This window comes from Polypterus senegalus, chromosome 11 (genome assembly GCF_016835505.1).
Source record: "Polypterus senegalus isolate Bchr_013 chromosome 11, ASM1683550v1, whole genome shotgun sequence".
Classification (NCBI taxonomy): domain Eukaryota; kingdom Metazoa; phylum Chordata; class Cladistia; order Polypteriformes; family Polypteridae; genus Polypterus; species Polypterus senegalus.
The window spans coordinates 48,240,970-48,266,738 of record NC_053164.1 but is presented as its reverse complement, the minus strand read 5'-3'; the positions used below and the strand labels follow the sequence as shown (position 1 = coordinate 48,266,738).

General features: G+C 41.5%; 1 protein-coding gene across 1 annotated transcript in view; it reads right to left on the bottom strand.

Annotated features, from left to right (window-relative positions):
• Positions 1-24,800, bottom strand: part of LOC120538931 (neuropeptide Y receptor type 1-like) — a 53,956-nt gene extending 29,156 nt beyond the window's left edge. Inside the window, exon 1 of the mRNA XM_039768553.1 lies at positions 24,564-24,800. The gene's annotated coding sequence lies outside the window, so the exon portion shown is untranslated. The remainder of the gene's footprint in view (positions 1-24,563) is intronic.
• Between the last annotated feature and the right edge of the window lie 969 nt (positions 24,801-25,769).

Below are 25,769 nucleotides of genomic sequence, written 5' to 3'. Positions count from 1 at the left end.
GTTAAGTGTCTGGATGCTTGTGTCAGGTTTTCTATTTTTAATACATTTGCAAAAACGTGTCAAAATCCTATTTTTTGTTTGTCATTCTGGCCTATTGAATGTTGGTTGATGAGGGAAAAATTAATTTAAATGATTTTAGCATGAGACTGCAGCAAAACAAAATATGAAAAAAGTGAGGGTGTCTGAATACTTTCTGAATTACCTGGGCTAATCGTCTTTAATCTACTGCATAACAATCCTGATTTTTTTCCAAAACTGTAAGTGAAAGAGATTGCTGACACAGTTTCTTTTGTGTAGCTTAAACACGAGTACTCAGTGCCATGTGGTGCCTCTGATATCTCCTCCTTCTCTTCCTGCTGCTCTTCAAGCCTCTGCTTTTGCTGTTCTAATCTCCATCTTTCTACTAAAGTCACTTCTAGCAGCAAAGAGACTGCATGAGAGCAGGTCAACACTTCAAGTCTGTGTCATTCTCTCTCTCTCTTGTTTGACTTTGTTTCTAAATTTCACTGACAACTGCATTTTGCTATGTAGTTGTAATTTGCCACTGTTTACTGACAATGATTTTTCAAATTCCATTTTATTCTTGTTTTGGTTTGCTAGCTTTTGCATCTGTTTGTCTCACAAGTAGTGAATGATATCTGTTAGTGAAGCCTAAGGTGCAGAATTGCTCAGATTCTCTCAGCTCCCAGTATGGCACTCAGTCATTCCAATTGTGTTGGATTCCTATATCATTTTTACTTTCACTTTATTATATTTTATGTCACTTGAAGGAAATATGGGTAATTTGAAATAATTAATGACTGCTTAAGGTACTGATGCAGTTCACGTTTCCAGAAACTTTAAAACTGAACAAAGACATGGGCTTGGCATATGAAGTATGACACTTTAAAATGGTCAAAGATTCAATTCAACATGCAGTTGTAAAACAGACATGTCCTCATTAACACAATAAGCCAGGATAGAATAAGAAAAATGTGCTGCTTATTTTTGAAAAATTTAGAATCAATACATTTTTAATGTACTGGTATAGTTATACTTAGTAGATCTCTCAGTGCTCTCGGACTATCTACAGTTACAGAGCTCAATGGCATTTCACCCATCCCTACCTGCTTGTATGGGCAAAAAATAAAAATAATGATCATACTTGAAAGATAATACTTATTCTGCAAAAATTACATGCATTCTGGTTTAAATTTATCTTTAACAACATACTGTATATTTCAGAAATGAGGTTGAAACTGAATTCTTTAATACCTGACATTCAGAGTCCATACTAGGTTATTTGTCTGTGCCATGGGGCATCTTCCAACAGCACTTCTGATTTGATTTAATGCACTTTTCACTAGCCAATCAACAAGCAGTTCAGAAAACTAGTAGGTTAGGGGATCGAACCTTGGACATCAGCACCAGAGGCATAGTCTCAGACGTTGTATCACAATGGTGGATTTTCTTACTTGATAGAGTGCAGATTCATAGGTCTGACGCGAATGGCGCTGACGTCTAAGGTTCGATCCCCACAAAGGGAAGCAAAAGTGCGTACACCTGATGAGCCCAAATTAAGGTGAAACACGTATTGTGTATTCTTCGTATTATCTGGGAAGTACTATATATCATATTTATATATATTTTTTTCTAGGTAATAACATTATCAACAGGTGATTTATTGTATATTCTATAGTACCAGAGTAAGATGTCAGTATTCACCCAACATGTAGCAGTAATGGGACCCTCAGGATTACCATTAGGTATTTCGCATACTGCTTGGAATCCCATAATATTTGGTATGATAAAAAAAATCGTTGGATGCACATTACATTATTAGTATGACGGACTACACGGTCTCACCAAGTGGGCAAACCATGTAATACAACTGACAGAATCAACAAAAATGAACTCTATCTGCTGTCACGGTGAGTTTGCTCCAACTCCTGGTCATCTTTTGGCAGGAAGTATACCTTAACACAAACGGCCATATTTCACAGATGGTCACACACATAAATACTTTTTAACTCCTTGAAATATTCTTTTAATTTATTTTTCAGTTTTGTCCAACATATAAATGTTGAGAAAGAAGTACTCGAGGTTCACTGGCCTCAGTAATGCTGTCAAGAATGACCAAGTGTAAAGAAGTTTGTTCCACATGGTTGTTTTCCTTACCCAGAGTAATTTCTGTAGGACACACTCCATGAAGAAAGCTCATTTAGAACTTTTGAACCATTTTTCTAAAAACAGCCATTCAGCCCAAAATAACACACCAGTTCTATTTACCTACTTTGTCCAAAATGACATCAAGCCGAGTTCTAATCATCCCTAAGTTCTGCTCTCTACCACACTACTTTATAAATTCCTCTGTGTGTTTATGGCTCACTATGTGAAGAAAAACTTTTAATATTTGTGTGAAATTTATGCTAAACAAAATTCTCCTGTGTTCTTGATAAACAGCTCATTAAAAAAAAACAGCAAAAGCTTTGTTTATGTGTTTATTCATGCTTTGACTGCAAGTGTTAATTTGGTAAAAACACATTTCATTTGTGCCTTTTTAAACAGAATTTAGCATCTGTTAAATCCTCTAATACAAGTGAAATCCATAATCAATTAATAGCATGCATTATGGTATGATCTGGTGTGGTGTGGTGTGGTATGGTCTGGTATGGCCTTGTAAGTTATGTATATAGTATGGTATGGTCTGGTGTGGTGTGGTGTGGTGTGGTGTGGTGTGGTGTGGTGTGGTATGGTATGGTCTAGTAAGTTGAGTGTATGGAATGGTATGCTCTGGTCTGGTGTGGTGTGGTATGGTCTTGTAAGTTGTGTATAGAGTCTGGTCTGGTCTGGTCTGGTCTGGTCTGGTGTGGTGTGGTGTGGTGTGGTGTGGTGTGGTGTGGTGTGGTGTGGTGTGGTGTGGTATGGTATGGTATGGTCTAGTAAGTTGAGTGTATAGAATTGTATGCTCTGGTCTGGGGTGGTATGGTCTGGTATGGTGTGGTGTGGTATCTCTCCTGTTTCTTTTTCCGGTTTCTTTGTAGTGGTGGCCTGCGCCACCTCCACCTACTCAAAGCATCATGATGCTCCAATAATGATGGATGGATTAAAAGACAGAAGTCTACGTGACCATCATCATCAAGTCCTTCTGTGAGAACCCTAAATCCAAAGAGGACTGTTTCATTTATGTTAGGTAGAATGCCCAGAGGGGACTGGGTGGTCTCATGGTCTGGAATCCCTACAGATTTTATTTTTTTCTCCAGACGTCTGGAGTTTTTTTGTTTTTTCTGTCCACCCTGGCCATTGGACCTTACTCTTATTCTATGTTAATTAATGTTGACTTATTTTGTTTTCTTATTGTGTCTTTTATTTTTCTATTCCTTATTATGTAAAGCACTTTGAGCTACTGTTTGTATGAAAATGTGCTATATAAATAAATGTTGTTGTTGTTGTTGTATGGTGTAATGTGATGTAGTGTGGTGTGGTATGGTTTGGTATGGTATGGTCTGGTATGGTATGGTCTGGTATTATGGTCTTGTAAGTTGTGTATATGGTATGGTATGCTCTGGTCTGGTATGGTATGGTATGGTACTGCATTGATTGAAGTGCGGTACAGAGACCAGTCTTCAGCCAATGGGTCTTGGGAGGCCACAGAGACAGCTCAATTTTGTTCTACTTTCAATAAGAGATTAATTTCATCCACTTGATCATTTTGTAGAGTCTTGAGATACTGGAAACCACCTCATCAAACCCTTGGAGAGGCCTCAATTCCACTGCTGAAAGAAATACTGCAAATAACAGTATTAGTTTATATCCTTCCAATTTCCAATTAATAATTAAATTAGTCATCTTTTGGCAAGAAGCTACTTAGAATTTTAATTCAAATCCTCTACTAATTAATTGTGCCGTTTGTCTGTTTGTATACTCATTTGGTGGGATTAAAGCAAGGGTTTCAGTCTTGATTCCTGCTGGGCCTTGCTGCACAATCAACATCATTCTGGTCATGTTCTTTATGAAATGGTTATTTGATACATTTATTTCATTGCACATCTTGTTTTCCTATTTGCCATGTACTTGTAGATGTAGAAAAGCCCAGGAAAATTGCATTGCTATTTAATTTTATAGAGTTCAAGATTACAGAAATCTGTTTTGGGTATTCCAATTTTTTTTTTCTAGCTAGTTGACTCATTATTTGCCTGAGACCAATAAGATCTTCTCAGTGGATGAGTATACTGATATCATGTAGGAGGCTGAAAGTCACTGCCTTTTAATAGACCCTCATATATATGATTTGTGCCGTACACTTCTGATTTGTTATGGACATTTTGTAATGCTACATGCCACAGTCGGTGGAGTGTTCAGGACTGTAGTACACCATTATGTAAATGGAAGGAATTCTCTTTCCAGAATGTGTCAGCCTAGTTTAAGGGTGTCCCATTGACTAACCTAACCTTAACATCTACTTCTCGAAGATGCTGTCTCCTGGGTAAGTAACTCCAGATGCCTAAATAAAATGACCAGTAAAGTCAACCTAATTACAACAGTGACACTGGATAGTGGAAGGAAACAGGATGATGACAAGATTAGAAACCACTTGAAAAATGCTGCCTGTCCACTGCCTGATGTTTTATCCTACAGACATTGTAGTTACTGGCTTATCCCAACATGGTGTCCCCCATAATGCCGGTCATCGCCTCATCTGGCTGTAACAGACACATTGGAGACAGACAGTGTTTCTGAGAGACCGGATACTAAAAGGACACTGGATGATTGAAAGTACAGTTCTAAGCCGCCCATTAGTGCATCGGCTTGCACTTCATATTTAATATTTTCCTGAATATGTCTGTGCACGTTTTGTTTTGTGCTCCTGTAGATGAGGGATTAATACAATATTTGGAATGTGGGAGGAAACTAAATATTGGGAGAGCTTGTAAAGTCCATATACATAATAGTCAGGCTTAGGGTGAAGCACAAAATTGAGATACTAACTTGTTTTCCTTTCTCTCCATTAGTTTTAAAATTATTGGTGTGAAGCAGTCCTCTCTTACTGAGCTGTATAACAAGCAGGTCATAAAAAAGGTCAACTTGATTCTGCCAGACAGCATCCGTCTTTTCTTCCTGAGGTTTCAGGCTACAGATTTAAATTCCCAGAACTCTTTTGTTCACAGTGCCATAAGCAATTGAAATTTTAAAAGCTATATGGGCCTGATGACCTCTGAGTTACTCCAGTGTACAGTTATAACTCAACATTCTTATCTGTAAGTCTATGTTTTGATTGTACATTTTTTTTTCATTTCTTGTCTCTTGGCTTACATTGTTGTTCCTGGGGATTAAAATTTCAAACCTAAATGCAAGCTTACAAAGCAGTTCAGTTCAAGTGTTTGTGATAGTCTGGGTTGGCTTCACAGTCCCTCTGTCATAGACAGATGATGAACCATGTCAGGGATGCCAGGGGCCATGACCCGGCCGGGACGACGGGAAGGACCAGATGTGGGTCTGCACCCACCCTGGATCACGTGGGGGTTGCCTTCCGGGTTGCTTTGGGGGCCACGGGTACAGGGCATGGAAGCCCTACCCTGTAGGGGCCCGTGGTCACCGCCAGGAGGCGCCCCAATGCCTTGGGGACCTGTTACCTCAGAAATTCCGCCACACCAGGAAGTGCTGGGGGGAAGATTTATGACGGCGCCCGGAGAGCAGCCGGGAGGAGAGCCGGCACTTCCGCCATGCTGGGGCGTGGCCAGAGGAGGAATGCCGGGAACACCTGGTGCTCATCCGGGTACTGTATAAAAGGGGCCGTCTCCATTCATTCGAGGCTAGAGTCGGGTGGAAGAAGGACGAGGCAGAAGAGAGTGGAGGTGGCCCGAAGAAAGGCATTTGTGGCCAGGACTGAGTGTTTTGGGGTAATTGTGCACGTGACTGAGGTCTGAGTGACCTTTATTTGTAAATAATCATTGTAAATAAACGTGTGGTGGTTTGAAGACAACATGTCCACCTGTCTGTGTCAGGGCCGGGTTCACAACCACGACAAGTGAGGACACACATAGTCAGCAAGGGTTGGAGTAAATTATCTAAAACAAACACTGTCCAAAGTGCAGTGCTTCAAAAAAGATGTAATCCATAAAAATGAGATGCAAAGTGAAGGTTAAAAATATTAACTAGATAAATCCAATAAAAAATAAGGTTAAGACACATGACAGGCATGAGCTCTGGTGCATCCTTCTAAAAACTGATGTCTCCTTCGCTTACCCCAGATGGGATCCTGCAGCCAGAGGAGACATCCACCCGATAGCCAGCCTTTAAGATCCCGTCCTGGGCCCCTGCTGGCATCACAGGGCACCACCCTTCCGACTCCTGTTGCCACTTTCGGACTTAACAAGGGAGCTCTCTTGAGCTACCTTTAGGAGGGTCAGCTGGAATGACCCTCTTCAGCCCCTTTGAGTGCCAGGCATACATTCTGTCTGTCCTTGTGAATCGAGAATTTGTTCTTTTTGGGTCCAGTTGGATTCCAGAATTTCAAAAACTCCTTGCTGGGTCATAACCATGAATGCTGTCATCTCTGACTTTTTCCGCTAGTTCAAGGTGGACAGTTTGCTGTGCTTAAATTATGGAGGAAAACCCACAAATCAGGAGTTAAACAACAACCCTTTGATGCTCCTTTGTGTTGCCTGCAGTTCCAGTCTCGATCAGGCCACCCTGATTAGCACCCCCTGCTAAAGCACATGATATGTCTTTTTTTAAAGTACAATAGATAGAAGCGGCGTATGTTTAGATCCGGTATTAGGCCTTTTGCTGCCCTTTGTCAAGTTGTAAATGGCGCCCCGCCACCCTCTTTGCTATGAGAGCAATCATCACTGCCAGACCTGTAAGTTGAGACCTGGGGACAGGACTGGGGACAGTGAAGTATTTAGGCCCTCAAATTCACAATTTGGGAATGTTGAGTTATAGCAACATCTGTTTACAAGACTGTACCAGAAAAATACACTCTTGAGGGGTGCCATTTCAGAAAAATGGAGGAATTTGGTTGTACTATTGTAGTAGTCTCTACTCGTTGTTTTAATTATATTGTTAAAGGAAATTATTAAAACCCTAAATTATTTCAAATATCAAAATTATAATCTATTGTTAACTATTTATTTAAACTAAAAAAGCTAAATGTATCCATTTTGATGATGGTGAGTTTATTTATTTATTAACTAAGATATTACTATAACATATATACATGTCATTTAAATTAATAAAATAAAATGAAAACTTAACATAATGACAACATTCAGTGAACCTGAGACTAGAATGATTATTTTAAATAGGAATCTTTACCCACAATTCCTAGTTACCGTATGCAAATAATGCAATCTACTTATCCGAAAAAACGCACAACTGCTTTAGCGTGCCCAGACAGAACCTCACAAATGGTGATGAGCAACAGAGGACAATATTTGGTAAGTTTTATCATAAGTTTTAATGTATGTCCATCTGAGAGACGATCACAGTTTGGGTTAAATCAGCTTTTAGCAATTCACTCAAGAGCTACTGTCCTGTTGCTGTTTTGATCGTTTAATTTTATTTCGCAATGCCAGTCTCTTCTGTGCTACAGTTTGAGGATTATTATTATTAGCATCATCATCATCATCATTGTCATTGTTGTTGCTGTTCGTGTTATTGTAGGACTGTGTAGGTCGTCAGATGTTAAGAACGAACATTGCTAGTATGCGAAAATAATAATAAACAATATAATCGGTTTTGAGTCCGAGTGTTCGCAGGTATGTATTGTTTAAAAAAAAATGTTGCGTCACCTGGAGCTGTTTCTGTACAACAGCTTGTGTTGTGCATAGTAAAGACAGCGCAGGCGCTGCTGAGATGCACAACATAAACATGTCTTTGTATTCCATTCAGGACAAATTAAAAATAAAAAAAAAAAGATTGGACTCTCTACATGGGGCTGAAGTAATGCACCGTGACCACCAGATAGCGCCCTAGGCGCTTGCCTAGTCCTCCCATGCCCAGAAACAGCCCTGCATATGGTGTTTATTGGGTAAGTAATGTTAAGCTCGGGTCGTTTTGTCTGCTAGTCTGACTCAACTTGCTCTCAGCCAGACTGCAGCATGCAGCGGAAAAAATCTAGTGGGATCCTTAGGGTCAAAGGTGGGAGTTCTAAAGTAGTCTGTCTTGTCTGTACGGTCCTAAGGAATTTGGTCCAGATCAGTCATAGGGTGTAGTATTGCTTAAGAAACATACAGATATTCTATTTTATATATACGGATGTGAGGGGAATGGGCCTGTGGATAGCACTGCTCTGTTCAGGATTGATTCCTCCCTTACATCTAATCTTTTATTATATGTGATGATATACTATAGCTAGGAAAAAATTAACATCATCAGTAGTGACTTTATCTATCAATCTAGTTTATGTTATATTCATTACCATTTATAGCTAGCACGATCAGGAAATTGTATTATTATTATTTTCCATCCATCCATCCAATGTGTCTGCATTACATTGACATAGGTAGCTGGACTGAAAGCAATGCCAGGATCAAGGCATTAAACAATACTCGATGGCACAACACAACATAACATTCTCAAATGTAGATGGGCTGTGACTTGCCACATTCATCAAATCTCAAAGTGTTCTGCACCAAGGACCGCCATGTCAAAGTCAAATACATGAAGGACTAGATAATGACAGCCACTTCTTACCACAAATTCGGCGTTACAATTGTCACATTGTCACAAACTCATGTGAAAAATAATGTAACAACCTGAGGTGCCAAGAAGAAGAGCTGGCACAGAGGTGGTAAGGCTGTCTATTGGAAAACACCCTCTCCATTTAAATGCCTGTCCTTCTCCCACTGTTATGCCTTTGGAAGGAGCCCTAAGGGAGGAAACAAAAATCTCAAATGGAACTCTGTTTAATTCTTGTACTGTTTCTAGTACTACTATGAGCTATCATGCTAATTCCTTTTTGCTAGTTTTACCCACAGGTTTCTATCTCTCACCTGATGTATTCTCTGACGTCTGGGTGGCATACATCATTCCTAATTGAATCTCTTGCTTACCAGATACTCAACCCTGCCCATCTAGAAGGAACGTCTTCACAACAAGGCTACCATTCAAACCTTGCTGGGTTTTGTTTCAAAGTCCCAGATGATCCATAACAAATCATTGAACATAGTGACACTGTACAAAGACTTAGAAAATGAAGACATCAGAACCAGTCTGAATCTGCACTTGAATTGGTACTTGAGGTGAATGTCAAGGTGAGTCCCTCTAGTGAACAACAACAAAGTTTTATTTTTGTATAGCCCACAATCACATCAAGAATAGGCGTTAACAGACCCTGTTTATTTGATAGCCCCCAGCCTTGACTCCATAAGAAGGCAAGAAAAAACTCCCAAAATACTTTGCAGGAAAAAAAGGAAGAAGTCATGGAAAGGACAATTCAAAGAGAGACCACCTTCCAGGTAGTTTGGGTGTCCAATGGTTGTCAAAATGAGATAATATAACACACAAAACAGAACACAAGTAGTCCTCTTCTCAGAGCTGGATGGGCAATCTATTATTGCCACCTCAGAAATATAATATGGGCGGCACGGTGGCGCAGTGGTAGCGCTGCTGCCTCGCAGTTAGGAGACCCGGGTTCGCTTCCCGGGTCCTCCCTGTGGAGTTTGCATGTTCTCCTCGTGTCTGCGTGGGTTTCCTCCGGGCGCTCCGGTTTCCTCCCACAATCCAAAGACATGCAGGTTAGGTGGATTGGTGATTCTAAATTGGCCCTAGTGTGTGCTTGGTGTGTGGGTGTGTTTGTGTGTGTCCTGCGGTGGGTTGGCACCCTGCCCAGGATTGGTTCCTGCCTTGTGCCCTGTGCTGGCTGGGATTGGCTCCAGCAGACCCCCGTGACCCTGTATTCGGATTCAGCGGGTTAGAAAATGGATGGATGGATGGAAATATAATATAATAACACAATATGATCTCTTCTTGAACAGCGGTCCTCACTAAGTGCAAACACAGAGCACTATAAAAATTCCACCCATCCATCCATTATCCAACCTGCTGTATCCTAACTACAGGGTCACTGGGGTCTGCCAACACAGGAGGACGCAAGGTAGGAAACAAACCCTGGGCAGGGCGCCAGCCCACCGCAGGGCGACTATGACAATTCCCAAGGCAAAACATAAGAAAAGATTATACCATTCATTAAATACAGAGCTACAGATAGAGATTTGTTAAAATACACAAGCAAACAAAGTAGAAACTGATTAATGTAAATTTGAAACTGACAATATACCAATATGTCAATTAATTAATTAAAAGAACTATGGCCAGCTGACAAAGGAGTAGATAGAAATGTAAGAAAGAGATTCAAAGACAAAGTCAGACATAATCAAAGTCCTGGAGACCTCCTGAAAGAGTTAGGTTGGAAGGGAGAGTGAGTGCGAGTTTGAGGAAATGTAGAAAGAGAGAAAGCAATCACTACAGCCATGCAGGATCAGAGCAGAAAGGAGTTGTATAGATTTAAAAGATGTTGCTGTCTGCAAGAAAGTCAGGTAAAGCCTTTTAGAGTCATTTTATGTGCCTTGTCAGTCAGAAAGTTGGCTAGGTCTGCCCACGGACCACCGTGTTCACAGATGGCCGCTACTTTGAGAACCAATGCGCTAATGGGAATGGTAAGTTTAGACAAGATAGACGATGAAGATGAAGATGATGATTATAATAATACGAGCAGAGTCAAGCTAAAGTTAGAAAATGGGATACATTAGAAAATGGAAGGAACCATAACAAAACTGATAATGTCATTTCTCAATGTCGTCTCCACCCTTCTCAACACACTTGCACCACCTGCCTGGAAGTGCCAGCAGAACATAAGGTTTTGTCTTGTCCTTGCAGCCACTTGTTCACTCCGAGTTATTGTTGAACATTACATGCTGAGCGAGGGGTTATGCAGCCAAAAGTGCAAGTTACTGTGACTTGCTGGAGACCAATGTGAAGCCTCAGGTAGTCCTTTTGCTGCAAGACAATGCCTGCCCACACACTGTTAAGAACACCAAGGCTTATCTCCTTATTCGACAGATTTGGCACCGTAGTGTGATTTCCACCTTTTTGGACTGTTAATAAAACATCTGGGTGGTCGTCGATTCAAGGCAGATGACGACTTGAAGAAAGAGGTGCGCAAGTGGTTGTGAGGACAAGACAAAACCTTTTATTCTGCTGGAATCCTGGCACTTCCAGGCAGGTGGCGCAAGTGCATTGAGAAGTGTAGAGACTCCATTGAGAGATGACATGATCAGTTTTGTTAAGGTTTGTTCCATCCATCCAACCATCCATTTGCTAACCCGCTGAATCCGAATACAGGGTCACGGGGGTCTGCTGGAGCCAAACCCAGCCAATACAGGGCACAAGGCAGGAACCAATCCTGGGCAGGATGCCAACCCACTGCAGGACACACACAAACACACCAAGCACACACTAGGGCCAATTTAGAGTCACCAATCCACCTAACCTGCATGTCTTTGGATTGTGGGAGGTAACCGGAGCGCCCGGAGGAAACCCATGCAGACACGGGGAGAACATGCAAACTCCACGCAGGGAGGACCCGGGAAGTGAACCCGGGTCCTCTAACTGCGAGGCAGCAGCGCTACCACTGCGCCACCCTATTTTAATAGATATTACTACTATTAGTAATAATTTGCAATAATTTAATATTGCTACGGTTAGCACTGCTGTCTCAAGGATCCAGCATCCAGGCTCGGACATTCCCCGAGTTCAGGTTGGTGTGTTTTGATTTGGTGAACTGGTGACTCTTACCTGGCCTGGCATATGTTAGTGTGCCCCATAATCAGAGTTGTTCCATGTGCGTGAACTTGGAAAAGCAGATTCGAAAACTGAAGGAAAAATAAATTTAAAGTAAAGGAACAAACAGTGATTGAAATGGAATCCAGCACTTCCCAATGACTGGATTTGAGATTGTGTTATTTTTGAAATAAGGACCTCACTGATGCTGTAAGAAGGACAGTGGGGAATAGAAAGATGACAGATTTGCACATCATGTCTCTAGAAAGACCCTGCCTGGGTGTTAAATCACACCAATTACACAGTACATGTCAACTGTTGAAAATAGGTGGAGAGCACTTAATTTGCAGAATATTTCTTTTCAAAAAGGAAGCTCGTTCCATACCAATGCCAAAAAAGGGAATGTTGCTATTGAAAATATGAATGCAGATGGAGTCAGCCTAACCCTCTTCATCCCTCAAAACTCAGCATCCTCCCCCACACAGCGCACAAATATTCCACATTCTCACAGAGGAGCACATAACATTTCTCCCTAACAATAAATGAGTTTGACAAATCTGAAAATGATCCACAGATTTGATTGAAATCCTCCTAGGCACTTCATCTGACTCTCTCTATCTCTTTGGCATCTGTGATCTGCTTTGGGGAAATCTTGTAACATGTTTCATGTGTCTGCTTTGCTGAGAAATGATGACAGAAGTGGGAAACAGGCATTCACATTTAAGAATAGAACAAAAAAGTCTCTTAACAAAACAGGGAGGAAAAAACAATATGACGCTAATGTAGCAAAGCGATTGTGAAACGGGAGGATTGGCATGGACTTCTAGTCTGCCATGCACAGTAAGAGACTCTGATGTAGAGAAGAGGCATAACAATCAGATAGAAATGCTTTGCATTGTGGGTGATGCTCATAATATAGCTGGTCAGCGCTTTAAACCTGCAGCATGGGTGGGGCAGGGTGCTTGTGGTCAGTTGATAGTCTAGGGCAGGGAGTTAACCTTAGGTGGTGTGGGACAAACCTAATACCACAAAGGTCGGCACCACAGACAGATGAGTTCATTGGAGCCATGGCTCCTGTCAATCATGGAGAATCCACTGAACAGGATCATCTCCAGACAGAGGAGCAGCTTCAGCGACACACTGCTGTCACCGTCCTGCTCCACTGACAGACTGAGGAGATCATTTCTCCCCCACACTATGCGACTCTTCTGTTCCACCCGGGGGGGTAAACGTTAACATTATACAAAGTTATTGCCTGTTATACCTGCATTTTTATCACTCTTTAATTTAATATTGTTTTTTATCAGTATGCTGCTGCTGGAGTATGTGAATTTCCTCTTGGGATTATCTATCTATCTATCTATCTATCTAGATGCCCTTTAATTAAATAAGTAAGAAAAATATTGGACATTCTTTCAAAGTTGCTTTTCAAATAGTGGTGTTACACAAGGCACAGAAAATACACAAAACAATTGACAGAGTAGTGACCCCATGTTTTTTTCATGTATAGTTACCTCATACATTTAGCCTCAACCTCAGGACCCTGCTACACTCGAAAGTTGCTGTGAAACTGGAAAATCCCTTACACCCACTTGATGTCTCCCTGTAACTCCCATCCCACCCTAACATTCTGCCATCCCACAGGTCAGTCTGATCCATCCACAGGATTCTTTTATTCCTAACCTTCCCTGGATCTCCTCCTATTGATCAGCTAACCTACGCAAACTTCTCGTCCACAGCTCACTTTACAGAAGAGAGCCATATTCCCCACCAGGCACTTTGAGCTGTAACAGAAGCAGCTGTGTCACTAGAAAATATGTCACCAACAATACCCTAGTGACTCTGTTAAATTTAATATTAAACAACGGGCCTGTTGCCAGTCTAAAAATCTAATTTACTGCATTTCTTGTAGGAACGGTCCAGCCATCTACATAGATGAAACAGGGAGACGGCTAGCAGACTGTTTCAGGAAGCACATTTTAGCCATTAAAATCAAAAATCTCATTAAGTATATTGTAGAAAACATGTCACATCCCTTGGTCAGAGCCACACTCAGCTCTCCATGTGTGTGTTTCAAAGAAAATCAGAAGATGCAAAGCTCATTCTCAGCCTGGGATCACATATTTCTCTGGGTCTTAATAACCAATTACTTTTTTTAATCTCTCCCTTCATCTACTGTAATGGAAGCTTTTGCTCACCTTCTCTCATCTTCTCCTTTCATCTGTCCCAGCCTGTGTTCCCTCTGTCTCCTTTTTCTGTTACTTGCTCTCTTTTTTTTTAAGCTGCACATCTGATGAATGATATACAGACAAAATGTTGCATCTTTACACTTCCGTTTTCAGTGCTTCAATAACTTTTAACCCTTTTCGTTGTGTCACAGAGAATATTCCCCTGATGCCAGCCTCCTCATTTATGAGGGCAACAAGAAAAGTGGAAGCACATTCCAACATCTAAACCAGGTCTTACACCATTGGCTTGCTACCACAAATGCCTTTTTTTCCATGGTGCCTTTGCTCTCTTTAGATATTGGCATCTTTAGAGACCACCAGCAATGCATTTTTACCGTTCTAATACTCACTCTCACTCCATGTGAGTCTGCGATGGAAGAGACTTTAAAACCCTCGTGGGGTGACTTGCAGTCAACTTTAGAAATAACTTCTAAAGTCTGGGAGGCCTTTCGTTTTCCCCAGGGACCCCAAGTTAGAATTCTCTCTAGTGGTTAGTGCTGTTCCCACATTCCCAGCCATTCCAGTTTCATGCAGTACAATTCTCTGTTAAATGTCTGAACTTTCTCATCTCACTTTGTGCTTTGTATTCCCATAGGGATGTTCTGTCCAAGTAAAGCTTACAGTCCTTTTTTTCTTATTGCGATAAGGAAAGGTACGTACCCAGGTTTCTCCAGGTGCCCACACTGTCTATTAAACATAATTCTGTTCTGGGGCTGTGTGCACTCTATGCCATGAGCCTGGCAGCTACTGGGAACACTCCATGTAGGGTGCTGCTTCCCTTTATATGTGCCAGTGCCCTGCCCATTGTGAGGCACTCAGTACACATGCAGGGTTTATCATCCCCTAGCAGCACTGGCATATGCAGGGACCAGTGGGGTTTGGTCTGTTCTGAAGAACTGATGCCAGTCCTCTGCCAACCTGATGGTGCTTCTACCAGCCACACACCCACCACATACCTTCTGTATATGCAACAAATAGTTTATGTAATTTTATACATTAAAATGCATATATTTTATACGTTGATGCTGACCATTAAGAAAGATACTATGAAGCAAAAATGAATGTAACATTGGCAGCTACTGTAGCTCATTGTCTTACCCAATGTTCTGATTAAGTTGGTGGATTGCTGGGCCAGCAATGCTATGCCTACTGCCAGTTGGACGCCGTATGTGTGCAAGTATCTTGCTCATTTAAATAACAACTTAATTATCCTTCTTTGAAGTCATCTATGTATTATTTACTTATTTGTAACTTGCCAAATGTGAGGGGTGTCAAAGGAGATGCAGTCCACTAATGGCTACAGTGCCAACTTGACCTAAATGTGTTTACTGCACCCCCTTTAGCTCCCCATGCACAAATACAAAGCTGTAGCCCCTTGCCCTGCTCTGGGCAAACTTTTACAAATAACCTATGCCAGGCATAACCCTAAATCATACCAGGCTGTCTCTCCTGTGAGGTACATCAAGCAAAGCAGATGCACATTCCAACCATCAAATTTTGCCATTATCTCTTAATGTTATCTCATCAATTATTTAAAATGTATTTTTCAGATTTGTCCCAGTCACGATATAAGAAGCAGCTGTAAATACTAACTACACGCTTCATGGCTGGCCTGTTGCATCCAGTTTGGAAAGCTGTGTGCACGACAAACGTTAAGTGCCAGGCCATTTCCTCCATATTAAGACTATAATGTTTGTTCTTCACCTGCCTGAGCTGTGATCATCTTATACTGAAGCCCTAGGACTCCAATGTAGAGTACACGTGGAATGTGGTCATCAGTGGGGTCCTTCAGGGGTCTGTCCTGGGACCACTATGTTTTCTGATTTCTAGTAATGACATAGATTCTGGTGTAGTAAATAAACTTGTCAAATCTGCAGATGACACTAAAATTGGAGGAATGTCAGACACTGAGGAGGCAGTAGAAAGAATTCAAAAAGACCTGGACAAGCTTCAGAACTGGGCAAACACCTGGAAAATGCAGTTTAAAGAAGTGTGAAGTGCTACATGTGGTCAAAAGGAACATCAATTATATATAAGATGGGAGATGCTGTCGTACAGGAAGCACAGGGTTAAGGGGTTTATGTTGACAGAACGTTTTCTTCATCAAAGCAATGGGCAGAAGGAAACACAAATGCAAATAAAACATTAGATTGTATCATAAAAACTGTTGAATTCAGGTCAAGGGATGTTATGCTCTGACTATATAATGCATCAGAGAGACCACATGTGGAGTATTGTGTGTGGTTCTGGTCACCAATCTATAAGAAAGACACTGCAGCACTTGAAGCTGTGCGGAGGAGAGTGGCCAAGTGCATCCCAGGTCTTAAGGACATGTCCTACTCTGACAGACTCGGAGAATTAAACCTGTTTAGTCTTGAGCAGCGGAGTCTGTGGGGATCTACTCCACATCTTCAAAATCCTCAAAAGCGCTGATAAAGGAGGCCCAGGAGATTTCTTTCAGTGTAAGGGTGAATCAGATACTCGAAGGTGGAAATTAAGAGGAAGTGCATTTAGGATTGAAGCCAGAAAGCACTTCTTTATGCAAAGAATTTTGGGAATCTGAAACAAATTACCTAGCCATGCAGTTGAAACAGAATCCTCGACAGCCTTTAGGACGTATCTGGATGATCTATTAACTAAGCAAACAAGACTAAAAGGTTTCCTCTCATTTGTTAAATTTCTGATTTTCTTATGAAGATGCCCAACTACACAAACGCATATCTTGCCAGGTGGAGCACCTGCCTTGGAATATCTGTGGAAGTGAATTCCAGCTTCTGTATCCAGAAGGGGTGCCATACTCATATCTGGGAAGCTGCAATGGCCATTTCATTTGTATTCCAGCTTTGCTCATTATTAGAGTTGACAGTTTCACTTTAATTGGAATCCAGGCATAGTTACACTTCTTCTTTTATGTCTTTGATCTAGCAAAACTGATAATAGTACCTTATCTCATTTTATCACCTACGATTGTGGCTGAAACTGAGACGCTCCTTCATTTCTGTGGAAAAGATAGTGTCATGATCAGGCTTTGATTTTATTTTTTTTTAAACTGTTCCTTGGTGTTTAAAAATAATTTGCACATAGTTCACAGAGTTTTGAAGGTCAAAGAATAAATTGGCAATATTGTGTTTATAAGAATTACTTCTGAATGCTTTGTAGTACTAGGATGTTAGCCATTAGCCTGAGGAAGGGGCCTGAGTTGCCTTAAAAGCCTGCATATTGTAATCTTTCTAGTTAGCCAATAAAAGATGTCATTTTGCTTGACTTCTCATTGCTTTCTTTGAAATTCAGAGTTTTGGTGCCTCCTGACTCAGCAGTCTGAGAAAACCTCCACATATATTACATCACTGATATCTGATTGTGCAAGACATCAACCTTTTTGGGATAGTGCCTATTTCTGGCACTCTAGACCCCCAAAACACTCACTTTGAGGCCATTATTGGTCCTTATGTTGTGCAAGAAATGACACCCTGAAAAGTGAAGCTGTGCATGCCACATCAACCAACCCCAGGGGTTCACCCACTAATGGGATATGAGGGGTCAAAGTTAGCTCTTTTAAAATAATTGGAAGTGTTGTTTTATACTATTTCGAGTTTACTGATCATGCTTATGCTTATGCTATATTTTTGATATTTAATTCTTTACCAGTGGTCCTAGTCCTGCTCTCTCAGAAGGTTCAAAATGACAGATTTCACACATAAGCATGAAGGGGTCGTTTTAGACTATTTCAAGGTCCGTGATTGTGAATATGTTGTTATTTTTGATTTTTTATCCTTTACCAGGGATCTAGTCCTCTATGGACCTCAATGAGTGGGTGACAAATAACACATTTCTGCTACAATTGAGACTTTTAAACTGACACACACGCATTTTAATATTTCAAATATTTGATGCGGGCGGCACAGTGGCGCAGTGGATAGTGCTGCTACCTCGCAGTTAGCAGACCCGGGTTCGCTTCCTGGGTCCTCCCTGCATGGAGTCTGCATGTTCTGCTTGTGTCTGCGTGGGTTTCCTCCCTCAGTCCAAAGACATCTAGGTTAGGTGCATTGGTGATTCTAAATTGTCCCTACTGTGTGCTTGGTGTGTGTCTGTGTGTGTGTGTGTGTATATGTGCCCTGCTGGCGCCCTGCCCGGGGTTTGTCTCCTGCCTTGTACCCTGGGATTGGCTCCAGCAGACCCCTGTGACCCTGTAGTTAGGATATAGCGGGTTGGATAATGGATGGATGAAATATTTGATGCAACTATTCTTGTTTATTATGTACTTCCATCTTGTTTTCTATGAACACCCTGAATTAGGATGACTTATGCCAATTTAAATTTTGCTATTTTTTGCTCCCATGTGTTTTTACCAGTGTTAAATATGATTCAAATTTTCCTGTGGTGCTATTTTATTTTTTTATGGGTACCTCCATTCTGGGTATAGCTGTGTTGACAGTTGCTAGGCTTGATGACTTGAAGTGTGCGACACACGACGTCATTACTGTTAACAGTTGGCATCTTACACTCACTTGTCGTCCCAAGATTTGGATTCCCAGATGAATAACTGTCTTGTTGTTAGCTTCTGAAATGCTGGCAATGGGATTTTTTCCTGCTCTCTGACTACAAATGACTTCTCATGTATTTCTTTTGGCTCCTTTTTTGGCTTACAACTTTCAGCTCTGTTCTTCAATCACGATTCTGGCTACACATCCTGATCTTTGTTTGTTTTAATGTTGGCTTCCCGGTTATGAACCCTGCTTGAATTCTCTTTTGTCCGTGTCATCTCCTGATTTCGTTCTCATTCTCTCAAAATTGCTGTCATTCTGTGCAAGCAGTCCAAACAGTGATGTGATAGACATTCCCACTCTCTGAAAAGAATTTGATTTATATTCACTACTTACATTTATCAAGTTGCTCTTTTAAAAAGGCCGGGAAAATTAAACCCAAAAATTACTAAAAAGGATTCTCAAAAGCACACATTTCACCGAAGTTACTGTTTATATACAGTACTTTACAAATGGATGTTTCAGAGTTTCAAAATCATAGTGAGGCAGTAGTGGGGTTAGTACCTGCAAAATTCGTAATGACACGTTTGCATTAATCAACCGGATGACAATTAACAAATCAATGCAAATGGCAAAGGAGCCCTCAGTTCATTTTGTCATATGGGCCCATTTACACCTGAGGGTGTTAATCATGAAGTATTTTTATTAAACGTATTTGGAGAGAAACAGATGAGAACAAAAATGAAGGATTGAGAATTGCTTATCTGCTCTGATCCATGAACCATTTTGATGAAATTCTTAGGAAAGTAACATCTACGGCATACTGCGAATGGAAGAATAAACAGAAAAACTTGACATTAAATTAAATAAGTTCATTCTGAGTTTTAATTAGGAAGCTGGGATTGAACAAAAACCTGCAGCCCGTGACCCGTCATTTGCGTGATAGACATATGCGCGCCATCAAAATAGCGCCGATTAAAACGCGCCGTCAAAATCGCGAAAGTGTCATTAAGTATGAATTACTAGTTTAAAGCATATATATGTGTCTGCGGTGGGTTGGCACCCTGCCCAGGATTGGTTCCTGCCTTGTGCCCTGTGTTGGCTGGGATTGGCTCCAGCAGACCCCCGTGACCCTGCGTTCGGATTCAGCGGGTTGGACAATGGATGGATGGAAATCATATATAATAATGTTTATTTTACAAGTCAAAATTATGAGACGCGGTATGCCTAAGCACGGCACGCCGATAGTACTTTAGATCACGCCCTGCATATGTAGGAAGAATTGCAGCAAGGGCGTCCCACTCTCTTGGCCTCTCTCGCGATTTTGTCGGCGCGCATTTGTCGAAAACCAGTTAGCGGGTTTGTCGGCACTCATTTGTCGGTCGCGGTTATATGTCTATCGCGCTTTTGTCGGTGAACCCCTGCAGTTCAGGGCTGAACTTGAGGACCCCTGGTGTAGAGAATGAGTACAAATCCTTTACTGTCATTATCATTTCATACTGAAAATACGTCACATGCTTTGTATCCGTCTTTGAAATCTCATCTCATTTTCCCAGAATCCTTATGACATGCCCAAACCACCTCCACTGGCTCCTCTTGATCCTGAATTGCTGAGCTTCTCATCCTGCTATGCAGTGTCAGGCCAGACACCCTGTGAAGAAACCTCATTTCTGACGCCTGGTACTTGCGATCTCATTATTTTGGTCATTACTCACAGTTCTTTGAAATGTAAAACATTTTTGATTATTTGCTTCTTTTTTTTTTTTTTTTTTAGAAAAAAGGGAAGTGAGAAATCTGATTTAGGAAAAAATAAATAAATATGTGAAACAGACGCTCAATGACAGAGTGACTGAATGAATTCGGCAGACCAAAAAAGCACTTCACACAGAAAGCCATGTTGTCAAGTCTCAGTTCGCTTGGTCTGAGCCTTAGAGTCATTAGTCACTGTTCTTCAATTAATTCTTAATTGTCCCTGGCAGTGGTTTCGCCTACTTGCTCAATAGCTTACTGGCATGTTCACGCACTGGGCCAAAGCCTACTTCACTTGCACTATTTAATATTGCTCGGGGATGGCATATGTGGCCACTTGCCCCAAAGCTCAGTTAAGTTAATTGGTAACTGTAAATGGTCAATAGTTCACATACTCAGTAATGGACTGAGGTCAACATTAGCTCTGTAGCCCTTTAACCCTGAAATGAATACACGACACAAATGAAATGATTGTGAAATCATCACTCGTCATTTAATGTAATTGTTTGTATTTTTTTTTAAATATTGCAAGGTAGCACTATGTGCTAAAATCTATTTCCATCCAAACTTCTAACATTTAAGTACCTAAACCCTCCTGCGTCATTCAGAATAATCTTTACAGGCCCACTTTACAAGCATGCACTCCCTGTTGAGATCTACTTCAAGATCAAGTTCATTATCATGTGCTCAAGTCAAGTCAGGTCAGGTTGGGGAGCATGCACTGGTACAGTGTTGCCGCACCCACTACACAATGAAACAACTCGGGATCCCAGTTGGCAAACCCCCAGACAGACACGCTGCCCAGTCCCACCCTCCGGAAATGACCCCCTATCTCCCGCAGCCAGGTGTTACATGGCCACCCCTTGGCCTGGTCCAGCCACTCGAGTCCCCAACAATGAGGATCTTACAAGCCGAATCACCCTCAGGGAAACGCGCCACATGGCCGTAGTGCCGTAACTGATGCTCCCTCACAATGTGCCTCATTCGGGACTCCATGAGCAACGGCTCATTCGACACAAAGTCAAACCAACGGTACCCAAGGATTCTCCGGAGAGACACAGTACCAAAGGAGTTCAAAACACAATAAAAATCTTCAGACTGGTGACAATAATAGAATACCAAAATCAGACAAAAGAAGACAATCAATTCAACATCACACACTGAATGTCACATAGACACACAACATATACAGTACTTACTGAAGAACATGCCTTTGAAAATATGAGTGGCAGTTAATCTGGGGATAAAACGCCTCTCTGAATCTACCTGCGTGAATTTTAACAGCTGTTTATAAGGGAGGATCAACATTGACAGTACAGGGTAGCTCAGGTCCATAATGGCACTGTCTGCCTTCCTATTGCAGTATGTGTTGAATATGTCCTCAACAGAAAGAAGCTCTGTGATATTGTGTGCCAACTGTACCACCCAATACAATGCTTTGGAAGCCTCCGATGAGTAGATGCCACACCAGAGTGTTGTTCAGCCAACAAGTATGGACTCATCTGTGCACTTGCAGACATTGGTGAACATGTGTGGAGATAAACTGGGCTTTTTCTCACCTGAGGAAATAAAGGCATTGATGAACCTTCTTGACAATAGTTGATATGTGTTGTGCCCATTTCAGAGCATCCGTGATGGTGATTTCAAAGAAAGTCGCAGTCACTGTGTCAAATTTTGTAAATGTTAGCGCGGTCTGCTTCTTGAAGTCTGCGACCAGTAAATTGGTTTTGCTGACACGGAGGGTGAATTCCCTGTCCTGATAGCACTCTGCTCAAGTCTGTTCTTCGTAAGCCATCTCAGAAGGTGTGTGATCAGAGTTAGAGCTCCGTTTGCCCACGCAGTCATTGGGAAAAAAGGAATAGAGAAGAGGACTTAGCAAATCACCCTGAGGAATACCTTTCTTGAGGACCACTTTGGAGGAAGAGATGATGCCAGTTTGCACATGCTGGGGTCTGTCAGTTTGGAAAATCAAAATCCAGCTTTTAGAGTGTTTACATGTGTGGTGTTGAGCTTTAATAGTACAACAGTGCATTATCTGTAACGATATAGTATATGAACGAGAGGTGGTCCACCGTAAAAGATTTCAGTTCCATTAAGTTTACTTTTGAATAGCACACTTCACTAAGTGCAGGTATAGAGTGCTATAATAAATTCACAGGCGGATCCAAATACAAACTTTAAAAATAATGAGTACATATGACAACACAGATTTATTTAAAAAGACAACAAAAGAGTAGTTCCAGACTGATGCTTACATGTTGTAACGTACGTATAATACTTGACACTTTTACTTTTAAGAGTGCAGAGATAGGAGAGTTAAATTTAAAATGTACATTTCCGGAAAGCGGCTCACTGATGATAGCATTTGCATCAAGTCGTGCAGACCGGACAGGCTGCCGCTCCCCAAATACCTCGTGTAATTCAAGCATTGACTGCCCTTGCAGTTTCAGATACACAGTTAATTTCGATGAGCAAAGAAAGAGCATTCTGGCTCCGGAATAAGTTCAATTAGCTGCGCTAAAATGTCATTCGGGAATTGTGTAACAATTACAGGAGGACGGGGCCACCTGCTACTCCTCAACCAGTGTATCAACTCCAAATTATAACGGACATTTGCCGCGGCCCCGCAGAACACACCGAAGAAACTGCGCAGAGTTTCCTTATTTTCGAAACGTGCGGACCACCAGATTACCCCGAAACTTTTCGATTCCTTGAAGATCACAGAATCCCTTAAGGGTTAACTTTGCAAAGATGTTATTAAACCATTTTCTTGCATTAAACAGAATAAAACACTTGTCAGTTAACGTTGCCCAGATAAACAGCGGCGAGATGAGGGAGTGTTCGGCAGTTGACGTGCACGTGTATCAGGCTACAATTTCAACGCCAGGTGCTTTAAAACATTTAAGAATCAGAAGAAAGCGGACGTCTGCAGTCCATCTCGATTCGAACTATCAGATATTGTTAAATTTGTAGGAAAGCACTCGGAGACCGTCCAGATCATTGGCTACTCCAGTCCGCTACTTCTGCAAGCAACAGGCGGGCTGCGTTCGATTCTCATTAGCAATTCAAGCAAGATGTTCTTGTGCACGAGGCCGTTAAATGCACCGCACAATTTTTATCTTAGAAGATGAGCGATCTGCAAAGTCGGGCTCACCGCTGTCATCAGTCATCAGTATTCGTGGCGGTACGGCTCTGAGCCCGATCTTATGCAAGCGTAACAAAGACCCGCATGCTGCTTTATCTGCAGCGTCCGCCAACTAAACGCAAAGGGAATACAATGCAGGATGTACGCTACGTTCTCATTTTCGGCTTCGCTACAGTTATGGAAATGTAATCATTCTGGCATCAATAATTTATACTGTATTATCACAAAGCCGTGCACATTCTTTCAATGGGCACAGCTTTAGACACCTCATGACCAGCACCAAAGAGAGTCTAATCAAGTTCTAATTTACATTGATTGAAATTAACATTTTATTATTCAGGGAAAATTAACATTAACACTTAGCACCTTATTATTCTGTTTAGAAAGCAGATCGGAACGTTGGAATGCACATCTTTCAACATTTTATTTACCCAACTTCTGATCCAGCATTTTCTATTAAACGTTCCCCTCTCAGAAGCGCTGGGTTACGTGAAGTCCAACTGTGGGTCGGCAGCCACGGGGTCAACACAGGAGTACGAACCCGCCGGGACGCCTCGCACTCTCCTCAGGTACAAGAAACTAACGCACGGACGAAATGCATGCAGAAAATAAAAACCTGTTTTGACGAGCTAATGCAATAAACGTGAACATACAACCGTAATTGGAAATGATTATTCATGCACAGTTACACGATACAGTAGTAATACTCGATTCTAGTGCATTGCGTTTACACCGAGCTACAGTTTTTGAGGAAGTGAATATTATAAATCACTCTGCCTAACATACTTGTCAAAGTGTGCCGGGGAGAGCTTTTATGTTAACTAATTAAAATGACACAGGAATTTTTAAGGTTGATATCATGAAGTAATTGAGATTCATATTTTAAAGAAGTCTTCAGAGGCATCGAATTTGGCTCTTTCGTCAGCGATGCACTGTAAACCGACTGCAGCTATAACAGCACAATACTAGTGCAGAACCGGGCACTTGAGGAATAATAATGAACAGAAACAACTGAAAGCAAATCCGCACCAAAATTTTTTCGAACAACCCCCATCCCATACTACCCGTAAGTCGAGGAGAAACAACCCAAACCACATAACCATCGGAGGGTAACAGATGCCCTAGTGATCATAGTAGGGAATATGGATTCGACTCCGGGAAAAACAAATCATGCAATACAAAATGAATATTTACCGTAGCAGAGAGTCGGGTGCATCCCCACGAAGCTCTGGATCTCTTCGTTGTGCAATCGGTGCAGCGGCACACAGCGCCTGTGCAGAGATCGCTTTGTGTGTGCGCGTGTGCGTGTCTGTGTATGTGTGTGCGTGTCTTCGTGTCTCTTTCTAGTATCTTGTGCGCGAGCTGACAGCCCACAGGCAAACGCTGCGATCCCCCAGCGCCCAGCTCTCCGCATATAAAGCCTCCAATTACCAGAACCAGGTATCCAGCAACAGAGGGGCTTATATAGTCACAGACACACCCACCGCACACACCTCCGAGTGAAAACACCAAAAAAGCAACCGCAAATACAATTGTTTAATCGAAGTTTTTTTCTCTCTTTACAGAAAAATCACTCTGAAGTGTATAAAACATACCTAGGAGGAAACTGTAATCCGTTAGAATCATTCAATATATAGTCACTCTGGAACTTCTTATTCAGTCATCAAGACTGGGAAATAAAGAAAGCCGTGAAGGTCGACAATGTACAAACATCCTCCATTTGGAGGAGAGAAATTAAAATCGTTTTAACTTAATTTCGTAGTCTGCTCATCGAGTTCAGGAGAGCTGCTGACAGCTATTGGTGCAAGGCTGGAGCCATTCGATCTAATGGCGAACATTCTAAACTGGCCCAACTATCATATAGTGGCTTATCTATCTATCTATCTATCTATCTATCTATCTATCTATCTATCTATCTATCTATCTATCTATCTATCTATCTATCTATCTATCTATCTATAAACTAAAATGGTGATATATTATTTTACAATGTACAGTTATAATGTGATCATTTTATATATGTGTTATAACAGCAGATCCAGAGACGGACTGCAATTCCACCCAGCATTGTTTTCTGTTCTGCACCCATGGCTGTCAGGATAGGCTCCAGCTCCACCAGGACCCTAAGTTAAATAAACAAGGTTTGACATGCTATATTTATTTTTATTTGGCAGATGCTTTATCCAAGGCAACTTACAACATTTGAGATCCAATTGGTGACATTTCGTTTTTATTTTTCCAGGTGGAGTACAGGCAGATGAAGTGACTTGCTCAAGGTCTCACAGTTTCTGTAGCAGGATTTGAATCCACAACCACAGGGTTTGAAGTTCAAAGTCTTTACCACGGTGTCCTACTGTGACATATGAAAACACACACATACATCATTGAATTTTTATTAAC